Source organism: Brachypodium distachyon, chromosome 3, assembly GCF_000005505.3.
Source record: "Brachypodium distachyon strain Bd21 chromosome 3, Brachypodium_distachyon_v3.0, whole genome shotgun sequence".
In the NCBI taxonomy this organism is placed as follows: domain Eukaryota; kingdom Viridiplantae; phylum Streptophyta; class Magnoliopsida; order Poales; family Poaceae; genus Brachypodium; species Brachypodium distachyon.
This window is the reverse complement of record NC_016133.3, coordinates 28952511-28958825: the sequence shown is the minus strand read 5'-3', so window position 1 is coordinate 28958825 and position 6315 is coordinate 28952511. Positions and strand designations below refer to the sequence as shown.

At 41.7% G+C, this 6315-nt stretch overlaps 1 long non-coding RNA gene across 2 annotated transcripts; it reads right to left on the bottom strand.

The window, feature by feature from the left end:
* Window positions 1-967: 967 nt before the first annotated feature.
* Window positions 968-5826, bottom strand: LOC104583664. Of its 2 annotated transcripts, XR_002964888.1 has the most exons (5): window positions 4606-5826; window positions 3786-3843; window positions 2596-2716; window positions 2051-2098; window positions 968-1191 (listed from the first exon to the last, which is right to left on the bottom strand). It is a non-coding gene; the product is annotated as an uncharacterized LOC104583664 (long non-coding RNA). The 2 variants fall into 2 exon arrangements; XR_731551.3 differs by having other exon boundaries at window positions 2596-3843.
* Between the last annotated feature and the right edge of the window lie 489 nt (window positions 5827-6315).

The window sequence follows — 6315 nt, the reverse complement described above, 5'->3', positions numbered from 1 at the left end:
TATGGGGGCCCGTGCAAAGGGAAATTTGGGGGTCTGCCGCGTCCCAACCGGGCCCCCGATACTAAAAACTAAACTTGCGAAATTTCATCAAATAGGCGACATTTCATTAAACTTGCAAAATTTCATCAAATTAGGCAAAAATTCATCAAATTAGGCGACATTTCATCAAGTTTGGCGATATTTCATTAAACTTGAGATAATTTACATAATTAAAAAAAAACTAGTCGTCTAGGTGGTCCATCCACGAGTCGTTGTCGCTGCCGTCGTCGTCGCCGGTCGGCGATTAATGCCGAAGCCGGTGAGGGCAATAAATGACGCTGACAAGGCGGGCCCACGCCATAAAACGCTACGCAGGCGCCCCCGCTCGCCTCCCCATGGGTTGGGTTAGGCCTGGGGGCGCCTGCTGATTTATTGGGCCGTGTCGGCTAAATTTTGGAAATAGGGGGGCGGTTGGGTCTGTTTTTGGGCGCCGACGTCCCTATTTCGCGTTTGGGGAGACCTTGGGGGGGGGGGGGGGGGGGGGCTGGAGTTGCTCTTATATGTTTTATAACACCTCCGTTCTAGTCTAGCTTTGTTCTAAGTCAAACTCTTAAAGTTTGACAAGTTTACAAATAAATATACTACTAACATCTACAATATCAAACAAGTATACTATGAAAATTTACATCATGATGCGTTTAATAATAAAACTAATTGGAGTTGTAGGTGTTGATAGATTTTTTATAAACTTGGTAAAAAAATAAAAGTTTGAGCTAGAACAAACTTGGAGCATCTTATATTTAGGAATGGAGCGAGGCACAAGGCCGTAGCTCGACATTGAACTTTTTTTTTTGGAAATAAGATAAATAAATAAATATGAATGCTAAATAATGTTAAAACTCTCGGTAAGAGACCATACAAAATTGCTCCTTGGCACAACTTGGTTGTGGGCACAGCAATAGGAAACCCAAATACGTGTAAGACAATAGCTAGAGTACAGCTGAGAAATCATGCGCACACCCATGACTAAAATCTTCAAAGGCTTTAGAAGTGCAAGCCAGCCGTAAAGCCAGCAACTCTCCCAGCAAACGAGAGGTCAAGTGCGTAAGAGGTGGAGAGAAATTGAGTTGTAGATATGTAAGGTGTGCAGCACCGAGCTCACTTTAGTTCCTTCTCGCCAATCATATGGGTCAACAACAATAACTCTCGCACCTGCCATTGATGAAACACCGTCTTCAGAATGTCCATCAACTGGTCTTGCTTTCAAAATGTAGAAAAGAAACATGAAACTGATGCGCTCATCACCCCAAATGAAATGCCCCAAAGGCTAAAAGATGGAGCAAGAACCTTGCCAACAGAGCCAACGGCAATGACGGAGCAATGCTAAATCTGAAGACCACGTCGAATACCAAGCCTCAGATCCACCGTCAAGCGACACACCAGTAGGATTTGGATCTTGGGGAAGAATCATAGCTAAAGTTTACCCTACCGATTTTTTGGTCATGACCAATATTTTGGTGCTTGTTTGGATAGTAGCCAAGCCAATGCCACATTAGCAAGTCTAATTCGTTTTCTTGCCAACTTTGACCAATTCATGGGCTACCAAAACCTTTACTAAGATTTTGGCTAGCCAAATATACATATAACTCTCAACATCCAATTGCGGTTCATCCGCATAGAGAAGCAACAGAGATAGCAAGTGAATTGAAAACGGACCATTCAGCAAAAACCAATCGGGCCTCAAGATTTGGCAGAGCGCCATCTACAACAGTCTCCCTAACCAGTAGCTATCTTTGCTCTGCTTCCAGGCTCGCGAACCAACACAATTAAGCGCGTTTTTAGGCGATGAATTCCACCAAAATCAGGTGCACTGATAGTGGCACTTGCAAGGGAATGTGTTGCATAATTTCAAAACTAGCCCCGTGGCCCTCGCAAATGCGAGGCCATCATCTAAAAGTGTCAGAGAAATAATTTTATTGTTTGATTCTAGATATTATTTTATTCAAAATAATAGATTTCTATGCTTTCATTGTGCCGTACGATGTAGAAGGATGACCATTGTAACACTCACATTTTGATGTTTGTCGTGGAGGGTTGATAGTGCCACAGATTGTAGTTTCTGCATAAACCATTGGGATGCAATCATTGACGACTCTATTATTGGTTTATTTGACAATATTCTGCAAGGATACATATTATAGCATGATATCCGTATCTTTTACTGAAGTGAACAATTAAATTCCCATTTTTCATACTGGCTGGATCCATACACCTGAGGGGTAAAAATCCGATCACCGAAAATCTAACTAAAACTACATTGCATTTCTTTTTCTAAATGACTGCAAGATAGGCATGTAAATTGTGAATGATAATTGACTGTGAATAACAAATTACTTCATTAATCAATCATATACAAGTTGTTGGGCAGGGCTGCTCAATATTGTTTTTCAACTAAGGATCAAAAGCTAGCAAGAAGCATGAGGTGATAATCACTATAGTGATCAGCATATTAAGAAACTATAAAGAGATCGACTATTGTTGTTCTCACAACTCCAGGTTTGTAGCCTTGTGTGTCTCATGTGGGACGGATTATCCTTTCAGTGATAGGCGACGTACCTGTTGCTAGAAAGGCATGAGGTGATGAGTTCATCAATCCTAAGGCTTCGCGACCCTGGTCTTCTGTAGGCGATAAGTGTGGTGTCGTAGTGTACATGTGTGTCGAACTGTGGGTGTGTTTCTACAAAATACCATTAAAAACACTGATTTTCATCGAGGAGCTGTGTGAGCTATTACTATATTAAAATTGTTCTAGGCAATAGTACTCTTATAAGGCAACCTAGAGTACCCTTCAATATTTATTTGGTTGGATACATGCTTTTGGACGGTCATCGCACAATATACTGCCATGGACTAATTCAGAAAACAACACATCAGAAGCTATCAAAGATTCAAGGAACAGGGAAAACTTTAGTAAATCCAGTGAGTGAACAATTTCATGGTAAAATATAATTCTATTAAAATTTGATATGAAACAATATAGACAAATTTCAATGGTTCCATGGGGAAAATATGTTCCATAGGAAAAATATGTTATCTTTACTCTTATAAAATAGTCAATTGGTGACGGCGGTCCGTCACCTACTTTTGCTGCAAACAAAACACCTCCTCACCACCTTCTATTGTCAAAAAGAAAAAAACTCCCTATCTCTTTCTAATGCAAACAATAAAACATATTTGTCCGTTATCATTTTGAACCCGGACCTGTTTTGGTCGAATGGAAGAAAAAAAAATAACCTATTGCAAAAGACTGAAATGTGGATAATGTTTTTCGCCAAAGTTAGAATAAAATAGACAGTGCAACTAATGTATTATAATGATTTTAGTCTAATTTAGTCAGTATCATAGCAACACATGGGTATTTAGCTAGTATATATAGCCAGTAAAATATAAATTTCATATCATACTATCAAGATATAAACTGAATTTCTTAAGAGAATATTAATGTGAGAGGATAATAAACAGAATCAATGATAATTGACCCAAAAAATCTGCAGAAAGCAAAATAGTGAAGAAACCGTGATCTTCAAGATGGGCATGAAGAGACGCACTGAATAACCTTGCTTTCTCATTGAAAAGATGACAATTAAACATGTACATGGTAAAGACATGTGTGAACCTGTTACAAAAATTATATATAGTACGGTAGAATGACAGATGATGTAGGTGCGAACTGCAAATGATGAATATTGGAAAAATATCTTATGATTAATAAACTGATTAATATGTACACAATAAGTAAATCTGACCTTTTGTAGGAATTTGAAGGACTCCTTTGTAGACAATTGCTGCATCAGAAAAATTTCCCTGTAGGTTTTATAAAAACTTTAGGGACTTCTTTGCAGGAAACACAAACTATAAGAACATAAGAAAAATAAGGTAAGTTGTATGAATAATAGATCTGAATTATACTACCAGTTGTGGTTGAATTATATATGAGGGAAACATAGCATAACATGCATGTACTTTCCTTGCAGAAATTTAGAGAAGCATAGCAGAAAATCCTTGAGCTATATATAGTTTTGTAAAACTGTATAAAGCCCTATAAGAACCTGGACATATACTTTGATTTGCCATTCTGATATGCTACACCCTTTGCCAACTATCTCTTCAAGGTGAATAATCGTATAATATATTTCAGTGTATACCATATTACCATGTGCTTTGCTAAGGAAACAAAAGGAGCTATCTTAAAAATAGATCATGTAGAGGCAATAGGAGAAACTATTGACAAACAATAAATGAAAGTTCGCTTAAATGTCACTCGACATACACTGCTTAATTCCAAAGAGCGCCTGGGAAATCAATGAGTAAAGGTATTGTAATCGTACAGGCAGATCAAGATAAGCAAACTGGGATAAAACTGTAAGTAATGGCACACTCAGTATTGATGTTCTAGGGTAGGTGGCAATTTCAGCATGGCAGTTGGACCTGGACGTTCAGGGCTTGGGGGAGGAAAGATCCATGAAGATTATTGGTCTTCCAAAGCGGCAGAATATCCTTTGATTGATCGAGAGGAGAGAAGGCAAAAATTTTAGGGGAGAAATTTAGGAAGCAAAGATAACTCACCAATTTTGAGGAAGATGACAAAGATTCGCTGCAACTGCACCAATGCTGTAACAGAGGCTAGAAAAATCCGGCAGCGATTGCTTTGCACGGTGATGCGAGACTGCTAGAATTCTTGTTCGTTTGCCTGGGTATGAAACACAGCTGCTCTCGCAAGATTGGACGGATTAATAAAATCCAATAGTGTTTCAGATCCAATGACGGCAAGATTCTAGATCGAACAGAGCATCATCAAGGGGATCGTGTGCGTTGCCGATGAAGCGCTCCACCGACAATGCATGTCAGGCAGTAGCGGATGGTCAGCGGCGCTAGGGTGGAGATCGCCAGGTACGGGCGACCGGCGCTTCCAAGAACCCCGACGTGCATGGTGGGGTTCCTGCAGCTGAACCTGCCCCGATGAAGACTGGAGATCGATTTCTTTTTTTTAGGGAGACTGGGCAACGGATGGGATCCGGATCCTATTTTCAGCTATGGTTCCCTAAGAGCACTCCCAGCGCCCGTCCCATGGCTCGGGAACATAAAAATATAACTGACGTGCCATTCTAATTATTGCAAAAACGAACGAATCGGTTCTTCTGTAAACGACGACCCATGGCTCGTACCCCCACACGCCTATTAATTGTAATCGATCCCATGTGGCCAAGACCAGAGCGATTTTTCTCTCCCTATTTCTTACCCGATGCAAAACGGCAGAGCTCGTGCCTCACCGCCCTTCTCGCCGGAGCTGGCCGCCTCTCTCTGTCCTCCACTGCCTCCGGACACAGATCACCGCCACCCTTCTCGCCAGAGCTCGCAGCTCCTTCCCCGATCTGTCTCCACTGCCCTTCTCGTAGCTCCTTCCTCGATCTGTCTTCGCTGCCCTTCTCGCAGCTCCTTCTCCGATCTGTCTCCGCCGACCTCCCACCACTCGTCACGGCCTACCCAACCACAGTTTGCCGCCGACCTCCTCCGCGTCCCCTCTCCATGCTGCACCCATCCCGACCATCCTCTGCCCAATTAGCAGCTAAAAATTTCGGGCTCCACAGGATACCTGAGTTCTTTCTCTTACAGAATTCGTGCTCCACAGGATATCATCTTCAAATTACTGCCTTCCCTGTACTCCCAGCATCGACGCGAATCCAATTTTGCCTTTGCCGAGCTCCATGGTCAACCATGGATGCGAGATCTGGAGAAGGAGTTGGCTTCAGATGTGAGGGAGAGGGAAGGGAACTAGGATAGAGAAAACGCCTGGAAGGCTGGGGAAGAAGAGAGATGCGTAAAAGATCCCTGGAAGATATTAATTCTTTGGCCAGATAAAAAACGATGCACTGGAGGCTGCGTCCCATCAGGCTGCTATGGGACGCCTCGCAAGCGACGAGCGTTGCGACCGGCCTAAAACAAAACAGAAGATGATGTGCATCGGAGTAAGTATATCTAAATAGTTGATTATCTGTTTTATAACACGGGTCCACATAATAGATGGCTAGATTTTTTTTTTGTGAGATTTTCTAGCGTCTCTATCTTTTTTGTGGTTGCTCCGTCATGTACTTTTAATATATAATAGATTTGCTACCGTGCGAACAAACCAAGATCACTGATCACAATGGAGATGTATTGATTTATAATATTAACATGCTCGCCAACACATGCAGCGGGGAGTAGATTGTTGGAGAAGCATGTTGCAAATTCCTGCAGCTAGATTATACCTCCCGGCCGTGAGAATTCCATTCCTCA